Here is a 16,136-nt window from a genome sequence, read left to right as displayed (position 1 = left end):
GGGACGAATTCGTCCCACCTACGTAACAGCCAGTTGAATCCTGTGTCGCGATTTTCAAAACGTTTGAAATGCTATTACTTCAATTTCTCAAACATATGACTATTTTAGAGGAATTTAAAGACAAGACTCTCGTTAATCTAACCACACTGTCCGATTTCAAAAAGGCTTTACAACGAAAGCAAAACATTAGATTATGTCAGCAGACTACCCAGCCAGAAATAATCAGACACCCATTTTTCAAGCTAGCATATAATGTCACAAAAACCCAGAAGACAGCTAAATGCAGCACTAACCTTTGATGATCTTCATCAGATGACACACCTAGGACATTATGTTATACAATACATGCATGTTTTGTTCAATCAAGTTCATATTTATATCAAAAAACAGCTTTTTACATTAGCATGTGACGTTCAGAACTAGCATACCCCCGCAAACTTCCGGGGAATTCGCTAACAATTTACTAAATTACTCACGATAAACGTTCACAAAAAGCATAACAATTATTTTAAGAATTATAGATACAGAACTCCTCTATGCACTCGATATGTCCGATTTTAAAATAGCTTTTCGGATGAAGCACATTTTGCAATATTCTAAGTACATAGCCCGGCATCACAGGGCTAGCTATTTAGACACCCAGCAAGTTTAGCATTCACCATAATCAGATTTACTATAAGAAAAATGGTCTTACCTTTCCTGTTCTTCGTCAGAATGCACTCCCAGGACTTCTACTTCAATAACAAATGTTGGTTTGGTCCCAAATAATCCATCGTTATATCCGAATAGCGTCGTTTTGTCCGTGCGTTCCAGAAACTATCCGAAATGGTAAATAACGGTCGTGCGCATGGCGCATTTCGTGACAAAAAAATTCTAAATATTCCTTTACCGTACTTCGAAGCATGTCAACCACTGTTTAAAATCAATTTTTATGCCATTTTTCTCGTAGAAAAGCGATAATATTCCGACCGGGAATCTCCTTTTCGGCAAACAGAGGAAAAAAATCACAAAGACGGGGGCGGCCAGGTCACGCGCCTAAGCCCACAGTCCCTTGATCGGCCACTTGAGAAAGGCGATAATGTGTTTCAGCCTGGGGCTGGGATGACGACATTCTGTTTTTTCCCGGGCTCTGAGCGCCCATGGACGACGTAGGAAGTGTCACGTTAGAGCAGAGATCCTTTGTAAAAGATAGAGATGGCAAAGAAGTTCCAGAAATGGTCAGACAGGCCACTTCCTGTAAAGGAATCTCTCAGGTTTTGACCTGCCATTTGAGTTCTGTTATACTCACAGACACCATTCAAACAGTTTTAGAAACTTTAGGGTGTTTTCTATCCATATATAATAAGTATATGCATATTCTAGTTACTGGGTAGGATTAGTGACCAGATTAAATCGGGTACGTTTTTTTATCCAGCCGTGTCAATACTGCCCCTTAGCCCTAACAGGTTAAGAAAAACCCTTTAATGAGTAGGTGTGTCCAAACTTTTGACTGGTACTGTATATGGTTTTGCTGTTTGTTCTTTGTTATAGACACAAAAAGATTGGAGAAGTGGTTTATCCATACATCTCCATTTTTGAAAGATTACTGTTGTTTTCTTGTTGTTTATGTGTGTTCCAATTTTCCCTGAAGTGGTTAGAGTCTATGGATTCTTCAAATACGTTCAGCTGATTTCTGACGTGCTGTTCCTTCTTTTTCATTTGTATATTTCTGTATTGTTAGAATTTTTTCCTGGTTTTCTCCTGAGTCTCTTCCCTGTTTCACACCTGGTAGTTTGGTGGATAGGACTACCAGCTCTCTGTAACCTAGAGGGCTACCAGGGTCTCGCTCCTCTATACCATATTTCTTGTAGGATGACAAGTTACCTCCCTCCCTCCCTGTCATTCTCTCTTTATTTCTCTCTCTCTTTCTCCTCTACCTCTGTCTCTCTCTCAGCAGTATAATATGTGTGATGCATTGCGATTTGGATGTTGGTAAGCAGCATTTTGTTCAGTGTAATGGATCGTTAAATCCCAAATTAATACTGTGTCCCAAATGGCACCCTATTCCCTATATTGTGAATTTCTTTTGACCAGGGCCAGTGGGGCTGTGGTCAAAAGTAATGTACTATATAGGGAATATGGTGCCATTTGGGACACAAGCAAAATCCTGTTGGTTTACTGTTCAGCTGAGCTCAGACCAGACAGACCAGACAGGATGCTCATCCATCTGTGAGGAGTTTACACGCCAAAACTACTGCCATGATCCACTCACACAAACACTCCCGTGCACACACACATACAAACATCAGAATGCAAGTGGACAGCCACCCCAACCAGTTATCCTATCTCTGCTTCTTTGCAGAAAACAGGCCAATATGGATTTAGCTCTGGCTGTCTTTCATGTACTGTTTATAAGGCTAATGCTTTGGTGGTGCTTTTATTTTAACCCTGCTGCCCTCTATCCAACCAACTCAACTTGGACTGGGTAATGAGGGGTACATGTATGGTCCAATGTCTCCCTGCTGACCTTGACAATCTTAACCTTCCTGACACACACACACACACACACACACACACACACACACACACACACACACACACACACACACACACACACACACACACACACACACACACACACACACACACACACACACGAAGTCAGAAGTTTACATACACTTAGGTTGGCGTCATTAAAACTAGTTTTTCAACCACTCTACAAATTTCTTCTTAACAAACTATAGTTTTAGCAAGTCGGTTAGGACATCTACCTTGTGCTTGACACAAGACATTTTTACAACAATTGTTTACAGACAGATTATTTCACTTATAATTCACTGCATCACAATTCCAGTGGGTAAGAAGATACATACCGTAAATTCTGGACTATAAGCCGCAACTTTTTTTCCCAGGCTTTGAACCTCGCGGCTTAAACAATGACGTGGCTAATATATGGATTTTTCCCGCTTTAAAAAAAAACACATTCTGTGACGTGCTCAGTTTTTTGGCGGCATGAAGCTTTCATTAGACCAATGAAATTGCCGAACGGGTTAAGGTCAAACAACTTTTTTGTTTACTGTTTCGATTAAATCGAGCACTCTCAAACTTCCCATCATTCTGATTACGGTAGTCATTTTGTCACCCTCATCATGGCAAAGACATGGAGAAATGCATATGATGCAGCTTTCAAGTTGAAGGCGATTGATCTGGCTGTTGGAAAAGGAAATAGAGCTGCTGCACGGGAGCTTGGTCTTAATGAGTCGATGATAAGACGTTGTAAACAGCAGCATGAGGAAATGAGTCAGTGCAAAAAGACAACTAAAGCTTACTGCAAATTTTTTATTTTTTGTTACAAGCCGTGTTTCGTTAAAGCCTGTGTAAAGTTAATTTGTTTCAATGTACCAGTAGGCACCTGCGGCTTATAGACGTGCAGCTTATTTATGTTCAAAATAAAAAATAAAAACATTTTAATTCAGTGGGTGCGGCTTATATTCAGGTGCGCTTAATAGTGCGGAAATTACGGTACACTAAGTTGACTGTGCCTTTAAATAGCTTGGAAAATTCCAGAAAATGATGTCATGGCTTTAGAAGCTTCTGATAGACTAATTGACATCATTTGAGTCAATTGGAGGTGTACCTGTGGATGTATTTCAAGGCCAACCTTCAAACTCAGTGCCTCTTTGCTTGACATCATGGGAAAATCATAAGAAATCAGCCAAGACCTCAGAAAGAAATTGTAGACCTCCACAAGTCTGGTTCATCCTTGTGAGCAATTTCCAAATGCCTGAAGGTACCACGTTCATCTGTACAAAAAATAGTACGCAAGTATAAACACCATGGGACCACGCAGCCGTTCTGTCTCCTACAGATGAACGTACTTTGGTGTGAAGAGTGCAAATCAATCCCAGAACAACAAAGATGGTACTTTTTGGAGAAATGTCTTCTGGTCTGATGAAACAAAAATAGAACTGTTTGGCCATAATGACCATCGTCATGTTTGGAGGAAAAAGGGGGATGCTTGCAAGCCGAAGAACACCATCCCAACCGTGAAGCACAGGGGTGGCAGCATCATGTTGTGGGGGTGCTTTGCTGCAGGAGGGACTGGTGCACTTCACAAAATAGAAGACATCATGAGGATGGAAAATGATGTGGATATATTGAAGCAACATCTCAAGACATCAGTCAGGAAGTTAAAGCTTGGTTGCAAATGGGTCTTCCAAATGGACAACGACCCCAAGCATACTTCCAAAGTTGTGGCAACATGGCTTAAGGACAACAAAGTCAAGGTATTGGAGTGGCCATCACAAAACCCTGACCTCAATCCTATAGAAAATGTGTGGGTAGAACTGAAAAAGCACGTGTGAACAAGTAAGCCTACAAACCTGACTCAGTTACACCAGCTCTGTCAGGAGGAATGAGCCAAAATTCACCCAACTTATTGTGGGAAGCTTGACCCAAGTTAAACAATTTAAAGGCAATGCTACCAAATACTAATCGAGTGTATGTAAACTTCTGACTCACTGGGAATGTGATGAAAGAAATAAAAGCTGAAATAAATCATTGTCTCTACTATTATTCTGACGTTTCACATTTTTTTAACAAAGTGGTGATCCTAACTGACCTAAGACAGGACATGTTTACTAGGATTAATGTCAGGAATAGTGAAACATTTTAAGTTTTGAGTTTAAATGTATTTGGCTAAGGTGTATGTAAACTTCCAACTTCAACTTTAATTTCTATCAGCATGTTAAATGTGCAACCAAAAAAAACTATTGACCACCTTCCGGGATGACGGTGTTCGTGTGAGTCATGATCAGCCTTTCAAAACTCTTCATGTCTACCGACTTGAGTGCGACTGGGCGGTAGTCATTTATGCAGGTTCCTTTCACTTTCTTGGGCACAGGGACTATGATGATCTGCTTGAAACATGTAGGTATTAGACTCGGTCAGGGAGAGGTTGAAATTGTCACTGAATACACTTGCCAGTTTCTCCGCGCATGCTCTGAGCACACATCCTGGTAATCCGTCTGGCCCCACAGTCTTGTGAATGTTGACCTGTTTAAAGGTCTTGCTCACATCGGCTATGGAGAGCGTGATCACACAGTCGTCAGGAACGGCTGGTGGTCTCATGCATGCGTCAGCATCGCTTGCCTCAAAGCGAGCATAAAAGGCATTTAGCCCATCTAGTAGGCTTGTGTCACTGGGCAGCTTGTGGCTGGGTGTCCCTTTGTAGTCCATAATAGTTTGCAGGCCCTACCATATCTGACGACCATCATTGCCAATGTAGTAAGATTCAACTTAGTCCTGTATTGATGCTTTGCATGTTTGATGGTTCGTCTGAGGCCATAGCAAGATTTCTTCTAAGTATCCGTATTGGTGTCCCACTCATTGAAAGCGATAGCTCTAGCATTTACCTCGATGTGGATGTTGCCTGTAATCCATGGCTTCTGGTTGGGATATGTACGTACGGTCACTGTGGGGACGATGTTGTCAATGCACTTAATGATGAATCCGGTGACTGAGGGGGTAAACTCCTCAATGCCATTGGATGAATCACAGAACATATTCTAGTCTGTGCTAGCAAAACAATCCTGTAACGTAGCATCCGCATAATCTGACCACTTCCGTATTGAGCAAGTCACTGGTGCTTCCTGCTTTAGTTTTTGCTTGTAAGCAGGAATCAGTGGGGTCGAGTTGTGGTCAGATTTGCCAAATGGAGAGCGAGGGAGAGCTTTGTATGCGTTTCTGTGTGTGGAGTATTGTTGGTCTAGAGTTTTTTCTCTTCTGGTTATACATGTGAGATACTGGTATAAATTGAGTAAAAAGGATTTAAGTTTCCCTGCATTAAATTCACCTGCCACTAGGAGCATTCTCTCTACTATTATTCTGACATTTTACATTCTTAAAATAAAGTGGTGATCCTATCTGACCTAAGACAGGGAATTTTTACTAGGATTGAATGTCAGGAATTGTGAAATACTGAGTTTAAATGTATTTTGCTAAGGTGTATGTAAGCTTCCGACTTCAACTGTACATACATACATACACACATACATACATACATACATACATACATACATACATACATACATACATACATACATACATACATACATGAGGGGAAGATAGAGTAGAGGAGGAGGGAGGCAGAGGAGATCGGTAGGGAGGATGGGCAGGGAGGAGGAGGAAAGGATATCAGCAGAGAGGGAAGGATTGAGAGGAGGAAGGAGGGTAGAGGAGAGATGGAGAGGAGGAAGGGGAGGGAGAGGAAGGAGGGTGGGTGGAGAAGGGTGTGTGAAGATTTGGGTTTAAAATTAGATTTATCTTCTTTATTTATTTAGTTGAACTCATAGCTCAAGGCGCCTGCTCAACTAAAAATGTTATCTGTCTCATCCAATTTTTCAAATTTGCTCTAACAAAACAATTCTGAGGTAAGCTGATCTAATATTTCATAATTTTGAAAAGTGATATATATAAATATAATTAAGTTAGATCTATCGACATTTGGAAAAAATTCTGACCCCTTGACTTTGTGACCGACTGGCTAAAATCGGTATTATATAGCAACATTTGAAATTGTGTTTTGTACATTGGATAAAAGTAGAGACTCATAGCTCCACAATGATATATCATACACTACAGTTGAGGAACAATGGAAAGTAATTTTGCTTTGAAAGTTGATAAACTTGTAAACTCACTTTCGAGAAAATGGCCTTTGAATATTTTGGTGCTACTACTGGGGAGCACCGCATCATTCACACCCTCTTAAGCTTTAGCCCCATCCACCTCTTTAATTAACGGTTGATCTGAGTGTTCTGTTCTAACAACAGCAGTCAAGCACCCAAGCTAACACCCCTGTAAAACCTTTATTATATGCAGATTCAAAATAGCTGTGTATTTTGTGGTTGTGACCAAGAGACTCTTGACCATTTATTTTGGGACTGTTCTTATGTCAGATGATTTTGGAGTGAGTTAAAATATTTTATTTTAAAATAAACTACTATTAATGTTAATGTAAAAAACTCTGATATGTTTTCTTTTTATCCAAATTATATGGACCCTGATTTAACTTTCAGTGCTAATTTGTTTATTTTCCATGGCAGATTCTTTATCCATAAAATGAAGTGGGCGGAGAACAAACCCCGATTCACATTGTCAGTAAGTGTAAAAACAAACAAAACATAAAATACAATTTTTTGATAAATTGAAAATGTATCACGATATGTGAGCTGAAAATATATCTCGATAGGTGTATGTCACGGGTCACTACTTCACGGGAGAGCCGTTTGAATGTTAACTTTAAAAAAAAAATCCCTGTTTTTTTTGGGCAGAAATATCTTCTCGAACATGTAATTTTTCATGTACCTTAATAACAAACTTGTATGCCATCTGTAAATACGAATGAAATTGTTAAATTACCAGCCTAGTTGGTTAAGCCACAGACAAAGGCAGCAACCTTGCAGCTAGCCCTGATTGGCTGAGATAATGAGTTGGCTGGACATACCGAGAGATGAGTTTGGATTGGTCTGCCATATGCTTCATATGCTAATTAGTTTCATTGTTATTAAGCTAGCTAGACCCAAGTTAAAGCTGACTGTTAGCAGCTAGCTGACATCAGATGGCTGGCTCGCTAGCTGACATTAAGTTTATGATGGTAATCTTATCTACATGTACATACAACCTCAATCAGCCAGACTTACCGGTGCCTGTATATAGCCTCGCTACCATTATAGCCTCGCTACTGTTATTTTTCACTGTCTTTTTACTGTTGTTTTTATTCCTTTACTTACCTACTGTTCACCTAATATCTTTTTTTTTAACTGCACTGTTGGCTAGAGCCTATAAGTAAGCATTTCACTGTAAGGTGAATGTTGTACCTGTTGTATTCGGCGCACGTGACAAGTAAACTTTGATTTGATCTGTGTGTAGTAATGTTATCTCAGAATGCCATTTCACATTGCTAGTTATAGCCTAATGTTAGCTAGCTAACATTTGGGAAGGACCATTTTTATTTCATAAAAATAAAAATAGTGAAACATTATAAAAGTTATCATTTTTTGATAGAACTATACTAAATACATTCACGTCACCAAATAATTGTTTGCAACAATGTTTCCAATGAAGGTCTACAGTACCCTCAACAGCACCCTTTAGGGTAGCACAATGGTGTAGCCGGAGGACAGCAAGCTCCGGTCCTCCTCTGGGTACATTGATTTCAATACAAAACCTAGGAGGCTTGTGATGGAACATTTTATGTTGGTTCTTATCTAATAACCGTTTTCTGTGATCATGCAAGTGACTGATTGAACGAACCCTCACTATCAGTATCTGCAATTTGGCAGTATTCCCAGACCCTTGTTTGAGAACAATACCCTTGTAGACCTGTGTAGCTCAGTTGGTAGAGCATGGTGTTTGCAACGCCAGGGTTGTGGGTTTGATTCCCACGGGTGACCAGTACGGATAATTTTTTTTAATGAAATGGATGCATTCACTACTGTAAGTCGCTCTGGATAAGAGTGTCTGCTAAATGACTAAAATGTAAATGGAAAATGATATCTCAGTTTCAAGGTCTCAGCTTAGAGAGAAGAAGCCTTGTGAGGTATTGGTCTGTCACATGCATGACCCAGTATTGGTTGGTCACATGAATGAAGCAAATGTTGATGATTAATCAATTATGAATAAGCTAAATCATGCAAATATGTGGTTAGGGATCCTGACAGACATTCACTATGGTGCCTCAAGTTTGTTGGAACCTCTCCAGTGTGCTAACAATGATTCATTTAAGATGGACTTTGAGTGTCCCTGTGTAGGAATTTCCACAACAGGCACTAGGTTCTGACCCCCTTTAATAAGACTTACACAGTAATTATGACAACTTCTGGAGGACATTCTCCAACCTATCAGAGCTCTTGCAGCATGAGCTTACAAGTTGTCAACCCAGTCAAAGGATCAGAGAAAAAATATAGTACTGAAAGCACTAGCTAAAGCTAGCACTGCAGTGCATAAAATGTGGCGAGTAGCTGACTCAAAGAGAGAAATACAATAGTTTTAACAGTTTTGAACAAACGTGTTTCTTCCAAAATTAAGGAGTAGCAAGAGAGAGACAGCAAGAGCGAGAGAGAGAACGCTAGCTATATTTCGTTGTAAATGTTTTGTTCACTTTCTCTTACTTAGCTAGCATCGGATGCAGCTAGCTAGTTTGGCCTACTCAAACACCTGGCTCAAACAGAGAAGGATGCTATGTTAGCTAGCTAGCTGGCTATGGCTATCCAACCCTGGAACTCTTCCAAGTCATGGTAAGCTTTTGGTTGAATTAATTTATTGCCACCGGGGCTCGCCGGTGTAACTGCTGAACTGCTTGCTGCTGACTGTACACAGTACTGCATAATTGTAGCGGGTTTACTAACACATTAGTTCTAGAAGCTAAGTTGACGATGACGTGACAATGATGTAGGCTGTGTGCAGTTAGCGGTCATTATATGAATGTTTGGCTTGGAAAGTATTTTTTGCCTAGTCACAGACAGCTGATGTGTTGTGCACTGAAGTCCACAAGAAAAGGGAGAAGGTGAGAGGACGAGTGTGTAGATAGATGCAAGAAGGAATTTTATATACAACGAGCAGTTTGTATGTGGCTGCTATGAAAGTGAACTGTTTGCTTGTGATCAGGGGTGTATTCATTGCGCCGATTCTGTTCAAATATTTTTTAAACGGAAGCAAACGGAACATTCTATTAGACATACATCTGTCTAATACAAACTCTTGTTGCAACTTTTGGACTAATGATTACATTCTAGATCAGCTAGATGCAGGCAAAAGTGTGCAAGGTGGTATTCAATGTGTCACCGTCTGTCACCTTGAGGACTTCGACCTGTGCACCTACATTATAAACTTTCATTGATAGGCTAGGTTGTAGCAACCTCATGATGGGTATAGAGAAAATGAGAGTATCATGTAGTGGCATAAACCTATCAATGTTACATTGAACTGGGTGAATGGAATATGAATGACAGTCATCCAATATGCTCTACAGTTGCTTGCGAAAGTATTCACCCTCCTTTGCATTTTTCATATTTTGTTGCCTTACAACCTGGAATAAAAATAGATTTTTGGGTGGCTTGTATCACTTGACTTACACAACATGCCTACCACTTTGAAGATGCAAAATATTTTTATTGTGAAAACAAACAAGAAATAAGACAAAAAAAACGAAAACTTGAATGTGCATAACTATTCACCCCCCCCAAAGTCAATACTTTGTTGTGTCACCTTTTGCAGCAATTACAGCTCCAAGTCTCTTGGGGTATGTCTCTATAAGTTTGGCACATCTAGCCACTGGGATTTTTGCCCATTCTTCAAGGCAAAACTGCTCCAGCTCCTTCAAGTTAGATGGGTTCCGCTGGTGTACAGCAATCTTTAAGTCATACCACAGATTCTCAATTGGATTGAGGTCGTGGCTTTGACTAGGCCATTCCGAGACATTTAAATGTTTCCCCTTAAACCACTCGAGTGTTGCTTTAGCAATATGCTTAGGGTCATTGTCCTGCTGGAAGATGAACCTCCATCCCAGTCTCAAATCTCTGGAAGATTGAAACAGGTTTCCCTCAAGAATTTCCCTCTATTTAGTGCCATCCATCATTCCTTCAATTCTGACCAGTTACGGCTTAAAGTGGTCCTATGGACAGATATTCCAATCTCCTCTGTGGAGCTTTGCAGCTCCTTCAGGGCTATCTTCGGTCTCTTTGTTGCCTCTCTGATTAATGCCCCCCTTGCCTGGTCCGTGAATTTTGGTGGGTGGGCCTCTCTTGGCAGGATGTTCTGGTGCCATATTCTTTTAATTTTTTTAATAATTGATTTAATGGTGCTCCATGGGATGTTCAAAGTTTCTGATATTTTTTTATAACCCAACCCTGATCTGTACTTCTCCACAACCTTGTCCCTGACCTGTTTGGAGAGCTCCTTGGTCTTCATGGTGCAGCTTGCTTGGTGGCACCCCTTGCTTAGTGGTGTTGCAGACTCTGGGGCCTTTCAGAACAGGTGTATATATACTGAGATCATGTGACAGATCATGTGACACTTAAATTGCACACAGGTGGACTTTATTTAACTAATTATGTGACTTCTGAAGGTAATTGGTTGCACCAGATCTTATTTAGGGGCTTCATAGCAAAGGGGGTGAATACAGTTTTACATTTTTTATATTTTTTGAAACAAGTAATTTTTTCATTTCACTTCACCAATTTGGACTATTTTGTGTATGTCCATTACATGAAATCCAAATAAAAATACATTTAAATTACAGGTTGTAATGCAACAAAATAGGAAAAATGCCAAGGGGGGTGAATACTTTTGCATGGCACTGTAATAGAAATAAGGTTATGTTTATAAAAACATAATCATCATCCCTCATCTTAAACGGCACCGACCGCCAATGATATACAGTGTATAAACTATATACACACTCAATCACACACGCTACATTGACACTCCCACACAAAACCCACACACATTCACATTCCACACATGCACACAGTTCCACACTCATTTTACTGCTGCTACTCCATTCTTTATTTTACTGATATTGTTATCCTGATGCCTAGACACTTTACCCTGCTTTCATGTACTGTACATACATTCGGAAAGTATTGAGACCCCTTGACTTTTTCAACATTTTGTGATTTTACAGCCTTATTCAAAAATCTACTAAATTATATTTTTTCCTCATCATTCTACACACAGTACCACAATACACCAGCGACATTTTTGCTAATTTATTGACCTCAGGTTCATCCTGCTTCCATTGACCATCCTTGAGATGTTGATTGGAGTCCACCTGCGGTAAATTCATTTGATTGAACATGTATAAAGTCCCACAGTTTACACTGCATGTCAGAGCAAAAGCCAAGTTATGAGGTTGAATGAATTGTCCGTAGAGCTCTAATTGTGCCGAGGCACAGATCTGGGAAAGGGTAGCAAAATAATTCTGCAGCATTGAAGGTCTCCAAGAACACAATGGCCTCCATCATTCTTAAATGGAAGAAGTTTGGAACCACCAAGACTCTTCCCAGAGCTGGCTGCCCGGCCAAACTGAGCAATCGGGGGAGAAGGGCTTTGATCAGAGCTCCAGAGTTCCACTGTGGAGATGGGAGAAACTTCCAGAAGGACAACCATCTCTGCAGCACTCCACCAATCAGGCCTTTATGGTGTTGTGGCCAGATGGAAGTCACTCATCAGTAAAAGGAACATGACAGCCTGCTTGGAGTTTGCCAAAAGGCACCTAAAGGACTCTTAGACCATGATAAACAAGATGTTCTGGTCTGATGAAACCAAGCTTCAACTCTTAGCCATTTTAGTTCCCCTAACCTGTCACTTAAGTTATCCTAACCTTGTTTGTTAGTTCACCTAACCGCTATCGAAAAATTATCCCGGTATTTCTCATTTTTTGTTAAGGCACAACAAGCAACCTGGTCTCAGAGAAAGACATGTAATACTATACATCCTCCAATAAGTTTGATAAGTAACATCATCCAATTTTTATGCTATTGTACAACCGGGTAAGATTTATGATACTATACTTCCAGTAATGTGTATGATATTGTACGACCGCTATTCCATTCATAATGTAACGTAACGTAACATATCATACTTAATGGAGCCGCAAAGATTTACCTACAGAATAATGCAAATTGTGCTGAGACCACGTTGGTGCCAGACATGCTGCTACGCCTATACCTCAGTGGAACAGCAACCTCTCCCAGTATGTATAGCAGAACACAATGCCTGATAACAGCTCATATTAGAGGATGGAGCAGAGAGAGAGAGTGATGTGTTTTCTTTTCTGTCATTCAGAGGTTATAGAGGATGTTTTTTTGCCTTTTTTGTGTTTAATACATATGGAGGTTTCTGTCTGTGTTTGACTCCAACTATGCATATAGTACTTTACTCTCACATACTTTTTTTGCACTCGTTGTCGTCTAGATTCATAGAAGAAGAGGAGGAGAAGAAGAGGAGGAGGAAGAAGTGAAGGAGGAAGGGGGTCCGTCAACTAGCTGCCAGCCAGCTGAAAACTCCCAGCAAGTCAAAGGGTCTGGTAATGGTTTCCTTTTAGACAAGAAACAAAACATGTACGTAGAGGAAGAGGTAGAGTCGTTAGTAGTAGTAGTTACTTTGTCTCAGATGGGAAAATGATTTGCTGACTCTAATGGATACTGACTCTAATGTCCTTGAGTTACACTGACTGAAACACTGAAGCTCTTGTTTCTCTGCATTCTTCTCCTTTACTTTCTCATCCATCCCTCATCCATCCCTAATCCATCCCTCATCCACCTCCCTCCATTATTTGGTTGCATGGGGATGTGTGAAGGACAATTGAGGAGAGGGTCTGTCGAGTTTCAAGGAATTCTCTCTTCTTTCTCTATCTACTGTATCTATCCTTATCGCTCTCCCTCTCTCTTTCTTTATTTCCCTCTCCCTCTGGTGTCCCCTCTTCACCCTACACCGTCACCCCCTCCTCCTTTCTCTTTTTATTTATTTTATCTCTGCCTTTGTTTCTGCATGGCTGCAGACAGTCACAGTCCTCCATCCCTAAGCCATATTACAGTATCGTCTGGAGCACAGAGGCATTCTGGACAGAATTGCAAATGCAGCGGAAGTGTTGCGCTGTGCGGAGAGAAGGATGCACCCCTGAGCAACGCACTCCATTATTCTGTTGTCAGAACTCAATAAGAACTATGACTCACAGCTGATGAAATATACATCACTTCTAAATGGTACCAGAAGAAAGTTCTCTTTCTCAGCACAGTACTGTGTGTCGCTTGTCGGATTCTGAAACACACATGATTAATGCCAGTTAAAGAAGATGACACCTACCTTGGGAGGAGGTCCACAGCTTTACATAAGACACACACCATAGAGTAGCTCAAAATAATACCGTCATTATCTTTTTTCATTGCACCCAATGGTTTTTCTTAAATAATATGTATTTTTATTCATTTTCAAATACTATATAAGCCTCTTTTTGTGTGTATCCATATAGAAAAGTTTGTGGTCATATGCACATCCTTAAAAATGTAAGTGCTAGGCTAATAACGAATCCTAATAAAGAACAGCCTGCACACTGTTTATACTCCCAATTCACCACTTTACTGACAATGTAAAGTGGTGAATTGGGAGCACAAATAGTGTGCGGGCCTTCTTGTTCTTTACTAGGATTAACATCATACCACATACATCTCCCATGTGGAAGGAAGTCTGGTGAAGAAGGTGTTAAATGGAAGTCTGTGGTGAGAGAGGAATGGAGATATGTTGAGAATGTTGATCCTACTGGGGTTAACTGGATCTTCTGGAGCTCTGGAAGAGGATTCCCCAGTGTCTGCTCCGGTCTACCCAGGGACAGGTTCATCTGTCTGGGTGTCATTCACTCCACCTCCCCCTCCTGGTCGCAGTAATGGACCACATCCAGCACCTCTGGACCTTCTCACCCTAAGCCTGGATCTGGGAAGGCTTATCTCAGGGCTAGGCTGTTTTAGTCAGTAAAACCTCAGTGTGTAAGCCTCTGTTACAGAATCTAGGCAACCACCTGCATTAAAGGGACGGACTTCCATCACAAGTGCTTATCTGCTAATTGTAAGAAAGATAAGATGAATATCAGTTTATCACAAATTCTACTTAATATTTTTGTTGACTATCAAACCTCCTGTGGATCCAAAGACATAGTATAAAGTTAACAGCAGATAGTTCTATTGTACATGACTCTGCATCTGTAACGGTTGTCCAAAAGAGTAGACCAAGGTGCAGCGTGGTAAGTGTTCATCTTGATATTTCTTTTACTCAGAACACTGAAACAAAATAATAAACAATAGTAAACGACCGTCACGTCTTGCAGGCTTACCGAGCAGTACAAAAATAAGATCCCACCACTCAAGGAGGGAAAAAGGGCTGCCTAGGTATGGTTCCCAATCAGAGACAATGATTGGAAACCATACCTGGCCAAAACATAGAAATATAAAACATAGAATGCCCGCCCCACCCCAGACCTTGACCTAACAAAATAGAGAAATAAACCATCTCTCTCAGGTCAGGGCGTGACAGCATCCTTCTCTATATGATTAAACTACTTACAGAGCAGACTCTCCCTTTTTCATTGTGTGTCTAGTCCACCCCAGACTGCCTACTGTGTGAGCTTGTGTATTGGCAATGTAAGTGTTTTTTTAAGCAGCTGTTACCGTTACTCTAAGTGTGAGTGACCCCACCCCTCTCTTTGTTAACAGGCTTTTGGGGTGATCCTGGCTGTGGACATTTACACAGACACCCCCCTTTATAGCTACACCCCTTTAATCCCTACATCCCCATGCTCTCCTGTTAGGGTGATTGTTAGGCTACATCCCAAAATGGCACCCTGTTCCCTACATAGTGCACTACTTTTGACCAGAACCCTATGGCCCCTGGTCAAAAGCAGTACACAATATAAGGGATAGGGTGTCATTTGTGCCTCAGACTAGTCCTTTCATATGGCTAATTGGAGTGTGCGAGCTATCACAGCTGAAGTGCTCCCTCAGGGCACCCCTCCCTCCCTCCACTCAAACACCCTGTTTTATTATCATTTGCCATATAGAGTAAACAACCTGTTAGTGTAAATTAGGGTCTCCTGAGTGATGAAGCAGAGACAGCTAACAACCCCAAACTCCATCCTCTCTCTGTCTCTCCCTTTTCTCCTCCTCCCTCCATCTCTCACACTCTCTCTATCCCCTTGAGCTCTTTTACTCTTTTGTGTTTCGGCTCTGTTCTGCCTTGTTTGGCACGCAGCCCTTTGAAAGAGAGTGGTGGTGGAGTGCGTGTGTGTGTGTGTGTGTTTGTATTTGCATTTGGTGGTAGTGTCTGTGTGCACTTGAGTCTGCATGTGTGTGAGCTCGAGGATGTGTGTGTGTGTGTGTGTGTGGTTGAGCGATTGAGGGAGTTAAAAATCAAGAAGTGGACAAAAAGACCCCAGCACATAACAACCCTGAGGTGGAAGTTAATAATGATAAAATAATGAAGGTCCCTTCCCCACTCCTCAAGCCCTCCCCTCACCGACCTACTTTCCATAATGGAGAGTGATAGCCTTCAGTCTAACTGCCTACCCCAGTGTGTGTGGATGTATGTGTGTGCATGCTTGTCTCAGT

The sequence above is a fragment of the Salmo salar genome, chromosome ssa16 (assembly GCF_905237065.1).
Source record: "Salmo salar chromosome ssa16, Ssal_v3.1, whole genome shotgun sequence".
Taxonomy (NCBI): Eukaryota; Metazoa; Chordata; class Actinopteri; order Salmoniformes; family Salmonidae; genus Salmo; species Salmo salar.
Note: the sequence above shows the minus strand (reverse complement) of the source record.